The 14,621-nt window shown below is 42.4% G+C and overlaps 1 long non-coding RNA gene across 1 annotated transcript; it reads left to right on the top strand.

Annotated features, from left to right (window-relative positions):
* Positions 1 to 331: 331 nt before the first annotated feature.
* LOC143933083 (uncharacterized) lies at positions 332 to 9,236 on the top strand. Its single transcript, XR_013263001.1, has 4 exons — positions 332 to 398; positions 1,986 to 2,038; positions 5,002 to 5,031; positions 8,948 to 9,236. It is a non-coding gene; the product is annotated as an uncharacterized LOC143933083 (long non-coding RNA).
* Positions 9,237 to 14,621: the final 5,385 nt, after the last annotated feature.

Here is a 14,621-nt window from a genome sequence, read left to right as displayed (position 1 = left end):
CTTTGTTATTTTTTGTAACATTTTCTCATCTGGAGAAACTTTTTCAACAATATATACAATCTGAGAAAAGATCTAAGTTCAGTGAGATATATATTGTGTATGTGTGTTTTCTTTTTCTTTTTCTTTCTTTTTTTTTTTTTGCATAGTGTAAAAATCATTACTTCTTATTTTATGAAGTTTATTTTCCATGTCCTTCCTTCTCCACCCTCATCCTCTTGCTGAAGGTCACAGGGTCATTAGAATAATAATTGCCTTGTTGTGGGATTGGTCATACCTTCTGCCAATCAGTAGATACATCCTATGGACAGCCCCTCCCATCCAGGACACATAAGGGTATAAAAGAGCTCCATCGGACCCTATTGTCATCACACTTCCTGATCAGATCCTACATCCGCTCTGTAAGTATGGAAATTCATTCTACAAGGGGGGAACGTTATGTGATTGTATTATCCTTACTAAGATGAGAACTTGGCTTGGTGTTGGGCTTCTAAAATGTGACCGTACATTGTGTGCTATAATCGTTCACAATATTAATGTCTATTGTAATGTTGTATTTAGACATGTGCAGGATGAAAAAATTTGTTTAGTTTTGTTTGGATTCGTTATTTAACTAAATTTGTTTCGTTAAATTCATTGCATTCATTACATTTGATTTGAAATTTGAAAAAAATTCAACCGCATTCGAAAAAAAAAATCTGTCAACTTCGAAAAAAAAATTCTACCGCATTTGAAAAAATGTAACCGAATTTGAAAAAGTAAATAATTTCATTCTATTTCTATATAACCATTTTCCGAAATTCAACATCTTCTAAAATTCTATATAGAATGAATTGAATTTGAATAAAAAAGATTAGAATCAAAAAATAATAGAAAAGAATAGACTAGAAAAACAATAGAACAGAATAGAATATATTTTATTCTATTCTGTTCTATTGTTTTTCTATGCTATTCTTTTCTATTCTATTTTAAACTAACTAAAATAATAGAAAAGAATAGACAAAAAAAGAACAGAATAGTATATATATATATATATATATATATATATATATATATATATATATATATATATATATATATATATATATATATATATTTTTTTTCTATTCTGTTCTATTGTTTTTTCTGTTGTAGTCTTTTCTATTCTATTCTAAACTTTTCTTTTTGAATTTGAATCCATTCTATATGAAATTCAAATTTTGGAAGATGGCTTCTGAAATACGAATTTCATATAGAATGAATTTGCATTCAATTACAAAAGATTATATATATATATCATCTTCCAAAATTTGAATTTCATATAGAATGAATTTGAATTCAAATAGAAAAGATTAGAATAGAGTATATATATATATAAATATATATATATATATATATATATATATATATATATATATATATATATATATATATATATATATATAGTCTATTGCTTTATTATTTTATATTCTATTATATTGTATTTTTTAGAAAATAATATTCTATTTTTTGCTAATTCGATTTGAATTTGTTATCGAATTCGATTCAAATTTTTATCGAATTTGTTTGTTTTTTTCAGATTCGTTTAAATTCGTTACTTTTGTAATTTGGAAATCAAATCCGAATATTGAAAAATTTGTCTGAATTTTGATTTGGAACAAAACAAAATGCACATGTCTAGTTGTATTGTACAATATCCATCATTATAATGGAGTGATTATAAAGCTTAGATGATCACATGACCATACGATGGTGACATGTATTATTCTGCAACTAAAATGGGGCCAGTAATGGGATTCATGTATGATTAGACTTTAGAGTCTCAATTCACTTACAGGCTCCATTCACGTGTTGCCCAATTATTATTTCCATCTATACAATTGTTATTTCCGCTCTCATTGCTGCAAATAATAATGGTTTTGGCAAACAGTACAATAGCTTATTACCTTAAGCCTTATGTCTTAATAAATACCCCAACTTATTTATTATGTGTATTTATTATTTCACAGATCAGAAAAGAAAATGATGAAACCCGTCGCTGTGCTTCTCCTCCTCTCATTGGGTGAGTTCCCTTCCTAATATTGTTTATTATTATGCAGACTTGTTACAATCCATATTCTGCAAGCCAGGCATTCTCGTCCAACATCAGTGCCTGACCTCACAAACGCACTTCGGGAAGAACGGTCAAACATTCCCATAGACACCCTCCTAAACCTTGTGGACGGCCTTCCCAGAAGAGTTGAAGCTGTTATAGCTGCAAAGGGCGGGGCCAACTCAATATTGAACCCTACGGACCAAGACTGGGATGCCATTAACCACTTAAGGACCGGGCCTCTTTCTGAGGTTTTTTGATTACAAGTTAAAAACATGTTTGTTTTTTTTGCCAGAAAAATACTTAGAACCCCCAAACATTATATATATATATATATATATATATATATATATATATATATATATATATATATATATATATTAGAACACTCTAGAGAATAAAATGGTGGTGGTTGCAATACTTTCTGTCACATCGTATTTGCGCAGCGGTCTTACAAGCACACTTTTTTTGGACAAAAGTACACTTTTTTGGATAAAAAAAACAGACAACAGTAAAGTTATCCCAACTTTTTTTATTTTATATTATGAAAGATGATGTTACGCCAAGTAAATTGATACCCAATATGTCACGGTTCAAAATGACGTCCGCTCGTGGAATGGCGACAAACTTTTACCCTTAAAAATCTCCATAGGTGACATTTAAAAAATTCTACAGGTTGCATGTTTTGAGTTACAGAGGAGGTCCAGGGCTAGAATTATTGCTCTCGCTCTACCGATCGCGGCGATACCTCACATGTGTGGTTTAAACACCGTTTTCATATGCGGCGCTACTCAGATATGCGTTTGCGTCTGCACGCGAGCTCGTTGGGACGGGGCGCATTTAAAAAAAAAATCTTATTTATTGTACCTTTTATTTTTTATTTTTACAAAAAAATAAAAAAATGTTGTCACTTTTATTCCTATTACATCCCTTGTAATAGAAAAAAAAGCATGAGGACCTCTTAAATATGAGATGGGGGGGGGGGGGGGGTGGTGTCAAAAAGACCTCACATCTCATATTTACACTAAAATGCAATTTAAAAAAAAAAAAATTATTTTGGCATTTAAAAAAATGAGAAAAAATAAATAAAAAATTAGCCCTGCAGTGATATGGAGAGGGGTGGCCATCTTCCCCTCACTTGTCTCCATGTCAGGCCACGAGAAGGACCCGTTCGCCTCCACTGCCGCTGACGGCTCCAGTGAGCGGCGGAGGGGACCAGAGAGCGGCGGGGGCCCCTTTCCCGTTGCCGATAAAAGTGACACCTTTTATCTTGTAGCGGACCATCTCACTGAAGAAGAGGATACCGGGGTTATGGCACCTAGGTGCTGCCACAACGACGATATCCTCCTTCAAAGTGCCGATGTATAAATAGCCGCAAGCTGGTCTGGAAGTGGTTAAAGTTTATGTGCGTGTAAAGGCAGGCGTCCCAATACTTTTAACAATATAGTGTATATATATTTAAAAAAAAGATGGTTTCAATGGGATATGTATCAGAACAAAGGGAAGCAATTAAGAGAAGTTTATCCTTACATAGAGTTTAACCACTTGAGGTCCGTCATAGAATTTAACCACTTGAGGTCCGTCATAGGACATCCTCCCCTTTGCGCACTCCCTGTCCTCCCCTTTGTACGCTCCCTGCAGGGCGCGTGGCGCACGCTGCGATCAATGAGCCACCGAAACTCGGGTGATCACCGATCCAAGTAAGGGGGCAACTCCGGCCCCTTGCCATGTGATCAGCTGTCAGCCATTGGCGTGTATAAACAAGAGCTCGGTAATCAGCTTTTTGTTTCTCCTTGCACTGACAGCGTGAGAAGAAAAAAAAAGCCGATCACTGGCTTATGCCCAAGGGACATCGGTCCTGAAGAGGAAGGAGGCACATCTGCCTCCTCCTCTGTGCCTCCAAGTGCCACCTGCCATTGCCCACAGTGCCCACCACTGCCACCTATCAATGCCCATGATTGCCACCTACCAATGCCCACAAGTGCCACCTATCAATGCACACCAGTGGTGCCAATCAGTGCCTCATCAGTGCCACCTAGCAGTGCCGCCTTTCAGTTTAACCTATCAGTGCCCATCACTGCCACCCATCCATGCCCATCACTACCAGCTATCAATGCCCTTTAGTGCCACCCATCAGTGCCACCTATCAATGCCCTTCAGTGCCACCCATCAGTGCCACCTATCAGCGCCTACCAGTGCCGCCTATCAGTGCCCACCAGCGCCACCAATCAGTGCCGCCCCATCGGAGCCCGTCAGTGCAGCCCATCGGTGCCCATCAGTGCAGCCTCATCAGCGTACATCAATGAAGGAGGAAAATTACCAGTTTGCCAAATTTTATAACAAAATATAAAAAAAAATTAAAAAAAAATTCTGTCTTTTTAAAATAAAATTAACAAAAAATAAAAACCGTAGAGGTGGTCAAATACCGCCAAAAGAACGCTCTATTTATGGGGAAAAAAACTGTAAAAATTTCATTTGGGCACAGTGTTGTATGACCGCGCAATTGTCATTCAAAGTGCGACAGCACTGAAAGCTGAAAATTGGTCTGGGCAGGAGGGGTGGGTTTAAGTGCCCAGTAAGCAAGTGGTTAAAGGATAACTGTAGTGAATATATAGGCTGCTGTAACATTTTAATTTCCTGGCTGTCATACCAATCCAAACCAATCAAACCAAAAGAGTAGTGAAGCCAGGCACAGCCAGGGAACAAACATTTTCAGAAGAGGCTGATCAATGGCTGCCTCCTTATTTCTCTCCCGGTTCGGGTTTATTTTATGGTGGAGCTCCAATGAATGGAAATGTTTTTTGCACAGCCCATCCCTCTGTTCCTGGGAATCATTTCATCAGTGATCCCATCTCATTATTATGTTACAAATTCTTCAATTATATATTACCATTTTTTTGTGAACTAATTTGATTTCCTTTCTGTTTCTGCAGCCCTGCACTCATTTGGTGTTGATGGATCAAGTAAGTATTTTTCCTCCTTGCTGTTAAGCCAGCCACACGTGTTACAGCTAGACATGTGCACTGCCGAAAAAAATGTGTTCGTTTTCTTTACGTTCTTTTTTTATTTATTTTTTCGGGTCATTCATTATCATCGCAATTCGTAAATTCAACATTTTTTTAAATTAAAAAAATTCATAAATGCGAAAAATTTTAAAAATAAAATTGCACGCTCCTGGAGCGCTTTCACTTGGAGCTGCAGGGCCCTCACCTCCCTGGAGTCCAACTGGACCATATCTTCCCCCCCGTTGAGACCCTGTCCTCCACCGCCATGATGCCGGACCGAAATGTATCCATATCCTGGCGGATGAGACCGGCATCCACTGTCAAGAAGTTGATCTTAGCTGTCAGGGCTTCCGTGCAGGATTTAATGGCCACCAGGATCTTCACTCCTGTGGGGGCCACAGCCGCCCCCGACTCCTGTGGGGGCCACAGCCGCCCCCCCCCCGACTCAGCGGCACGCCATCCCAGCCATGGACCACTGCGCAGACGAGGTAGCCGCTGGCGGAGGGGGTACGAGGAGCCTTTGGACCTGATTTTGAGCAACGGGTCTTAGGGTGGCCCATCCGAGATTCACTCTGAGATGGAGGAGGGTCTTGGGGAGCCTGTGAGCAAACAACCTGGGTCCTGGGAGGATGATGAAGGCTGTGTCAGTACTGATGCTCCTGCACAGGCGCAAAGTTCCTTTGTTGGGGGACAGCAGGCAGGCAACAGATCTCGGGGAGCAGGATAGAAGATGTGGTGGTGATGAACTACCTGCTCACGGTCAGAACCCTCAGCTGGACACAGCTCCTGTAAGGATGGTGGCACAGGGAAGGCAGTACAGTATTGCCGGGGCACAGATGGTGGCACAGATAAGGCATTTCAGTATTGCTGGGGCACAGATGGTGGCACAGATAAGGCAGTTCAGTATTGCTGGGGCAAAGGGAAGGCAGCTCAGTATTGCTGGGGCACAGATGGTGGCACAGGGAAGGCAGGGCAGCTCGGCTAGGGTACAGTACCTGAACATGGAGGATGTTTCTGGCACAGTAGGCCGCAGGATGTTGGCTGGCATGGATCCTCTGATGGCCTAACGGGGCCCCACACAGCCCAGCTAGCTCCCAGGGACAGCCGCCACAGATGTGTCCGGATTAGCCGAGGATCGCGACACGCGAGCCCGTGGATGTCGGAGGCTCCGTCGGCCTCAAAATGGTGGCGGGTCTCTGCTGTGTGGAGCCGTCCACGGCCACGGTGGAGACAGCATCGGCTGGCTGGTTTTCACAATTCCTGCTGGGGCTGGTGCAGAAGATAGACAGATAGAGTCTGGAGACTCCCTAGGCTTGATTCTGTGCAGTATGGCGGCGGATTGGGTCAGGATCGGCGGAGCTTCCACAGCAGCACGTCTTGTTCCCTCTACATCCGCACACGCCCCCCAGTTTATGGGCTTTATAGCTTTCCTACAGACTAAATAATATACTGTACACTGCTTTGGGTTATTTTCACCAAAGAAATGTAGCAGAATACATTTGGGGGCCTAAATCTATGAACAAACATTATTTATTTGCAACATTTTATAACAGAAACAAAGAAAAACAAATTCTATCTATCTATCTATCTATCTATCTATCTATCTATCTATCTATCTATCTATCTATCTATCTATCTATCTATATATATATATATCTATATATATATATATATTTATTTATTTATTTATTTCGGTCTGAGTTTATTCAACAAAAAAAAATGACAGTGGTAAGTAAATACAACCAAAAGAAATCACTATTTATGTAAAAAAAAAATTTCAAAATGGGTTCAGTTGTCGCATGAACGCGCAATTGTCATTTACAGCACTGAAAGTTTAAAGTTTAAAATTTTAAAAAGGGGAGAAAGTGCTCTGAATTGAAGTGGTTATTATAAATAAATAAAATATTAATAATAATTTAGCAATTTAATAATAGTAATAATTGTTAATTATTAAATGCTTAAATTAACTAATAAAACAAAATAATGTATTTGACTTGCTTCAAAGCAAGCTTGTTGGCACGGCTCTTCTTGGGTTGATTTCCATTATTTTCTCTTTTTAACCAATTCAATACCGTGCCATAGCCAAAAGACAGCTTACACACGGCTCTCGTTCTCTGAGGGTGTCAATAGACATCCTTCTAGAACCGCGCCCCCCCTCCCCAACCCCCGTGCGCCCGCTGAAATGTGCATCGGGTACATTCTGTGACCGCTGTGTCCTTAGAACACAGCTGATCAGAGATTGTGGTAAAGGGCCACTCGCAGCATCCCTTTACCATGTGATCAGCTGTGTCCAATCACAGCTGATCACAAGTAAACAGACTTGCCAGTTAATGGCAGTCCTTTCCTCAAACGCTCTCTGTGTGGGAAAAGGAAAGCCGATAACTGGCAAACCTGTCAGCACACAATTTACACTGATAATCAAAACATTGATCATCAGTGCCCTGACTATCAGTGCAGCCTCCTCCGTGCCCATGAGTGCAGATCAATGCAGCTTATCAGCGCCTATTAGTGCAGCTTATCAATACGCATCAGTGCAGCCCCATCAGTGCCCATTGGTGCAGATCAATGCAGCTTATCAGCTCCTATTAGTGCAGCTTATCAATGCCCATCAATGCAGCCTCATCGGTGCCCATCAGTGCAGATCAATGCAGCTTATCAGCTCCTATTAGTGCAGCTTATCAATGCCTATCAGTGCCCATTGGTGCAGATCAATGCAGCTTATCAGCTCCTATATTGCAGCTTATCAATGCCCATCAATGCAGCCTCATCAGTGCCCACCAGTGCAGAACAATGCAGCTTATCAGCTCCCATATTGCAGCTTATTCATGCCCATCAATGTAGCCTCATCAGTGCCCATCAGTGCAGATCAATGCAGCTTATCAGCTCCTATTAGTGCAGATTATCAATGCCTATCAGTGTAGCCTCATCAGTGCCCATTGGTGCAGATCAATGCAGCTCATCAGCTCCTATATTGCAGCTTATCAATGCCCATCAATGCAGCCTCATCAGTGCCCGTCAGTGCAGATCAATGCAGCTTATCAGCTCCTATTAGTGCAGCTTATCAATGCCTATTAATGCAGCCTCATCGGTGCCCACCAGTGCTGATCAATGCAGCTTATCAGCTCCTATTAGTGCAGCTTATCAATGCCTATCAGTGCCCATTGGTGCAGATCAATGCAGCTTATCAGCTCCCATATTGCAGCTTATCAATGCCCATCAACGCAACCTCATCAGTGCCCATCAGTGCAGATCAATGCAGCTAATCAGCTCCTATATTGCAGCTTATCAATGCCCATCAATGCAGCCTCATCAGTGCCCGTCAGTGCAGATCAATGCAGCTTATCAGCGCCTATTAGTGCAGCTTATCAATGCCCATCAGTGTAGCCTCACCAGTGCCCATCAATGCAGCCTCATCAGTGCCCATCAGTGTGTATCAGTGCAGCGTCATCAATACAACCCATCAGTGCCCATCAGTGCAGCCTCATTAGTTCACATCAGTGAAGAAAAAAAATGACTTATTTGCAATATTTTATAACCGGAGCCAAGAAAAACAATTTTTTCTAAAATTTTCTGTCTTATTTGTTTACTTAGCAAAGAATAAAAATCCCAGTGGTGAATAAATACCACCAAAAGAAAGCTTTATCTGTCTCAAAAAAAGGATAACAATGTCATATGGGTACAGCGTTGCATGACCGCAAAATTGTCATTTAAAGTGGGACAGCGCTAAAAGCTGAATATTGGCTTGGGTAGGAGGGGGGGGGGGGTGAAAGCTCCCAGTATTTGACTGGTTAAGTATCTCTTAATTGCTGTAAGATAACATATTTTATTACTGACCTCGCACAACCTATTTCTCCTCCTTTTTTCTTCCCCAAAGATTGTGGACCAAACCAAGACTATCGTCCCTGCGGGACACTTCCCGCGTGCCAGAGGACCTGCGAAAAAGCAGCAAGTTTGGCGTGCCCTTTAATCTGCTTCTCTGGCTGCTTCTGCAAACCACCGTACATCTTCCGCTCATCCAGAGATAAGACATGCGTTCTGCCGCAGAATTGCTGAGGAGTTATCTAAGACAGGATCACATTTTAGGGGCCGGAGATGGGAAATGGAATTAAGGCGAATTGCATTGTTTCATGTGTCTGTTTACTCCTAATAAAAAAATAACAACATTTTTTTTTCTCTGTATTCATCCTTTATTTATCGGTGTGTTAAAACATAGGGAAAACTTTAGTTTGACATCACCAACCTCCGCCTACAGTCCGCCATACAGTCCAATAAATGATTACAACACTCAATCGCAACAATAAGTTCTAGAACCAACAACTAGTACTTCCAACAACTAGTACTTCCAACAACTAGTACTTCCAACAACTAGTACTTCCAACCACTAGTACTTCCAACCACTAGTACTTCCAACAACTAGTACTTCCAACAACTAGTACTTCCAACCACTAGTACTTCCAACAACTAGTACTTCCAACCACTAGTACTTCCAACAACTAGTACTTCCAACAACTAGTACTTCCAACCACTAGTACTTCCAACAACTAGTACTTCCAACCGCTAGTACTTCCAACCGCTAGTACTTGCAACAACTAGTACTTCCAACAACTAGTACTTCCAACAACTAGTACTTCCAACCACTAGTACTTGCAACAACTAGTACTTCCAACCACTAGTACTTCCAACAACTAGTACTTCCAACAACTAGTACTTCCAACCACTAGTACTTCCAACCACTAGTACTTCCAACAACTAGTCCTTCCAACCACTAGTACTTCCAACCACTAGTACATCCAACCACTAGTACTTGCAACAACTAGTACTTCCAACCACTAGTACTTCCAACCACTAGTACTTGCAACAACTAGTACTTCCAACAACTAGTACTTCCAACAACTAGTACCCCTCTTCCATTATTCTTCTATAAGAGATCCTTCTTAAAAGGGAACCTTGCTGTGACAATTCCTCCACAGCTCTAGGGAACAAAAATAGGAAGCCAAAGGAAATCCCTGTTTTTTATTTTTTTTAAACTTTTAGACCCCTTTCACACTGGGGCGTTTTTCAGGCGCTTTAGCGTTAAAAAAAACACCCGTAAAGCGCTTGAAAGAAGCCTCATCTGCAGTCCCAATGTGAAAGCCCGAGTGCTTTAAGAGCCCTTTCGCAATGTCAGCGCCCGAAAAACGCTCGTAAAGCGCCGCTTAAACTAGCAGCGCTTTACCAGCGTTTTTCGAGCGTTATTGGGGTACTTTTAACCCCTGCTAGTGGCCAAATAAAGGGTTAAAAGCGCCCACAAAACGCTGCTGCCAATAGCGCTTTTCAGGCGTTTTACAGGCGCTTCCCATTGATCTCAATGGGAAGGGGCGCTTTAGGAGTGGTGTATTCACTGCTCCAAAAGCGCTGCAAAGAAGCCGCTTGCAGGATTTTTTTGACGCCCTGCCAGCGCAGCGCCTCAGTGTGAAAGCACTCGGGCTTTTAGATTGGGATTGCAGTTGCGGCTTCTTTCAGGCGCTTTACAGGCGCTTTTTTTAAAGCTAAAGCGCCTGAAAAATGCCCCAGTGTGAAAGGGATCTCAGTGTGAAAGCACTCGGGCTTTTACATTGGGATTGCAGTTGCAGCTTCTTTCAAGCGCTTTACAGGCGCTTTTTTTTTTAACGCTAAAGCACCTGAAAAACGCCCAAAAAAACGCCCCAGTGTGAAAGGGGTCTTAAATCTTTTCTTTATTTCAAAAAGAGAATGACAAGACATCTTCTATACATCATCAAAATAACATAATAACATAATAGATATACCCCTCCAACAAGATAATGGTTACGTTTCAAATCTTAAGCTCATTTTATTTATAAACACAATAAACCACTTATATCTCCAAGTATTTTTTTATTTTTATTTTTTCAACACAAACTGTTGGACAGGGTCATTCGGTGGGTTGCAGGCTGGCTGGTGAGTTAGGCCTGGGAATTTTCTTTGGTTTTGTTCCACTGCCCTTCCATGTGCTCCTTGCTTCGAAGTGCCAGTTATAGGCGGGGATAGTGACCATTTGTTTGTACTATTGGAATACTGGTGAAAGGAACGCTCTGGAGACCTTTTCTGCCATTGTGCCACATGCTGGGTGTCCGGTACGCACCTGCGCCTTTAAGGAGGGGTGGGCTCCCACCAGGCTCGTCTGCCCTCTGCCTATCTATCCATTATAATGAATGTGCTTCTGTGGCTGATCTAGCGGAGGCCTTTTCGTGCTCCCAATGTAGGGACCTTACAATAGTAAATGTAGCGCCGGCTCCTGAAGAGCACGCGCTATGTGTTTTTGTCATTTAGCTTTACCCTTGAACCATGGTTTGGTTTTGGGTTTAATTATCCTAAATTTAGACCTCAGCACCAGTCTAGCTGGACTGCCGGGTGTTCTGCCTGGCCATAGGTGGCGCTGTCATCATGGCAGGGTGCAGAACGCAGTCTGTTGGGTGCATTAAGGTTATTCTCTCTCGGAATCAACCCAGTGGGAGTGTCACTCTTGCTGTGCTTCCTGGGAGAGGGTACTTAAGGTGCGGATATCACGTGATTCGAGGTTCCGGTCCAGAAGTTCTGTTCTGACTGCTTGGTCCTGGTCCTCCTGACCAGCCCCCAGGACTCTCATGGCCTGGGATGCGGATCCATCCGATCATGCGTCTCGGGGGTGGTTAGCCCGAGGCAGAGAAACTGAAGGAAGGATTCGGAGGTGGTCCGGTGCCGTCTCGATTGGTGGAGAGGCCCAGCAGCTGTGACGTTATCCAGGGGAGGACTCTGCGGGAGAAGGCCACACAAGGGTTGGCTTCTCAACAAGAAGCCTAGACAAGTTGAAAGACCCAAGTGAATCCAATCTCGTGTGGTATCGCCGGACCGGCTGCAAGATACTGGTACCATACGAGGGTCCTACAAACTTTCAGTTTCACTAAAGTGTTCTATAGCAAAGTCTGTGGCAGATACTTGTTCTTGATTTAAACACCCCGTTGGCTGCTAGGCCTGGTGAGAGAAGATAAGGACAATAACGGTGAGGAACCAGTTGTGAATGGCTATTCTCTGGATTTTCTACTGGTGAGAGACTTTCTTTCTATTGAAGTGAAAGCTAAGAGTACCTGGACTTTCCTACCTAAACCCTCTAATGCCGAGTACACATGATCAGACTGTCCGCCGGACTGTCCGAACGAGCGTACCTGCCCATACACGGTACTTTTGCGGTGGACTAGGTCAGATCAAAAATTCTTTGGTGAAGGTCCTCAGCCGGACAGACAGGTACCCAAAAAGATATAAAGGATGGAAATGATAGTGAAGTACCATAAAAAGATTTGTATTGCACAGAGGAATGGGTACTTACAAAATTGAAGACCAAAACGGGCACAAACATGCAGCTGCAGATATAAAAAACGCAGTGCCTGGCGTGCGTTCCACGAAACCGTAAGTGCGTTCTACGAGACCGGAAGTGGCGTCGGTAATACCGGAGATTGCGTCAAAGTGTTTTGCCTTCCCCTGGAGGTCTTTGATAATGCCCGGTGGGAGGGGCGAAACGCGTTGACGCAATTTCCGGTATTACTGACGTCACTTCCGGGTCTTGTGGAACGCACTTCCGGCAATTGTGTGGTCATATATATGTATAATATAAATTATCTGATATCTCTACTCTCCAAATAAATGTTCATTTTACAAACTTAGTTACAGGCATACCCCACAAATATACACATTATACTGTACACTTCTGACCAAGGTGGTAATTGTCTTTATGGTTTCTAATTATTTAATGACGTTCTCAGGGCGGCCTGTCAGTTCTCTGTCTGTATTCTTTGTTCAGAAAACAATCAGGCACCCCAAGTGGGACTCAAACCCACAATCCCTGATTTAGGATACCAGTGCCTTAGCTGTTAGGACACCAGGGCTTGGCTTGGGTTTTGCTTTTTTGTTTGTTTTGGGGGGGGAGGGTTTATTATTTTGTGAAATGTACAATTAGTGTACAACCAATTTTTATCTAACTAAAATCCATAGAATGAAATTATTTTAGGGCTTTGATGGACACCAGAGGTCGGAAAGTGTGCTCCTCTGACTCCTCAGAGGTGAGGCCTTTTCAGAACCCTAAAACTTAAGATGATTCAAAGGAAGGTAAACACCCCCCTTGGTCATATTATCTCTAAAGGGAGAAAAATTCCTTCCTGACCCCATAAGGCGATCGACTCATCCCTGAATCATCAGTCTAGGGTGTCCAGTTCATCTCCCTGTACATTACTCAGAATGTAGAGACGGGACCCCAACATCAAGGGCCCATAATCCAGAAGGCCATTTAGAAAGGGGTCTGATCTCAAACTTCACCCCTCCAGGGAGCATCCTATCCCAATCACTGCCACACAATTTGCAGGAAATGTGGAAGAGGAGCGGGCTATGGGAGAGGAGTCTAAATGGCATGACTTGAACCACTTAAAATGGAACTATACTCGCCTCCTCTCACACCCCCGCCACCCTTTGAAATCTTCACTTCTCCATCTTCTAGGTTCCAGATCTTCAGCCTTCTTGATTGACTAGTCATGAGGTCAGACTTAGTGCACCTTCAGTACTTTCCTGAGACAACCGGTGATAAGAGGAATGCAGAGGACATGCCCCCTCTCCTTCTGCATTCCTCTTGCGGCTTCTTGTCTATGGAGAGTTCCTGTCTCTTTGCTAGCTATGTAGTCAGGCTTGGGGCCTCCACACTTCCACCCAACAACATACCTAGGAAAGGGATGTCCCCTTTTCTCAGCTCTAGGCACTTTCCTGAGACAAATGGTGACAAGAGGAGGGCAGAGGACATGCAAAAGGTTGAGAAACAATGCTCTAAGATATGGAAATTACAGGTATGTCAAACTTCCTCTGATCGCAGCCACTAATACCAATGTTGGGGGATATTATTGCTGCAATTGATCACTCGTACTGGGGCAATTACTGTCCCCACTAATACCAATGTTGGGGGTTATTATTACCGCAATTGGTCACTCATGTTGGGGTAATTACTGTCCTCACTAATACCAATGTTGCTGTTATTATTACTTCCATTGATCACTCATGCTGGGGCAATTACTGTCCTCACTAATACCAGTATTGGGGGCAATTGATCACTCATGTTGGGGTAATTACTGTCCCCACTAATACCAGTGTTGGGAGTTATTATTACTGCAATTGATCACTCATGCTGGGGTAATTACTGTCCCCACTAATACCAGTATTGGGGGCAATTGATCACTCATGTTGGGGTAATTACTGTCCCCACTAATACCAGTGTTGGGAGTTATTATTACTGCAATTGATCACTCATGCTGGGGTAATTACTGTCCCCACTAATACCAATATTGGGGATTATTACTACTTCAATTGATCACTCATCCTGGGGCAATTACTGTCCCCACTATTACCAGTGTTTGGGGTTATTATTACTTCAATTGATCACTCATGCTGGGGCAATTACTGTCCCCACTAATACCAATGCTGGGGGTTATTATTTCTTCAATTGATCACTCATGCTGGGGCAATTACGGTCCCCACTAATAGCAATATTGGGGGTT

Source organism: Lithobates pipiens, unplaced genomic scaffold, assembly GCF_037356315.1.
Source record: "Lithobates pipiens isolate NorthernLeopardFrog02 unplaced genomic scaffold, aLitPip1_a1.2 Scaffold_27, whole genome shotgun sequence".
NCBI lineage: Eukaryota > Metazoa > Chordata > Amphibia > Anura > Ranidae > Lithobates > Lithobates pipiens.
This window is presented reverse-complemented; position numbering and strand designations above follow the sequence as displayed.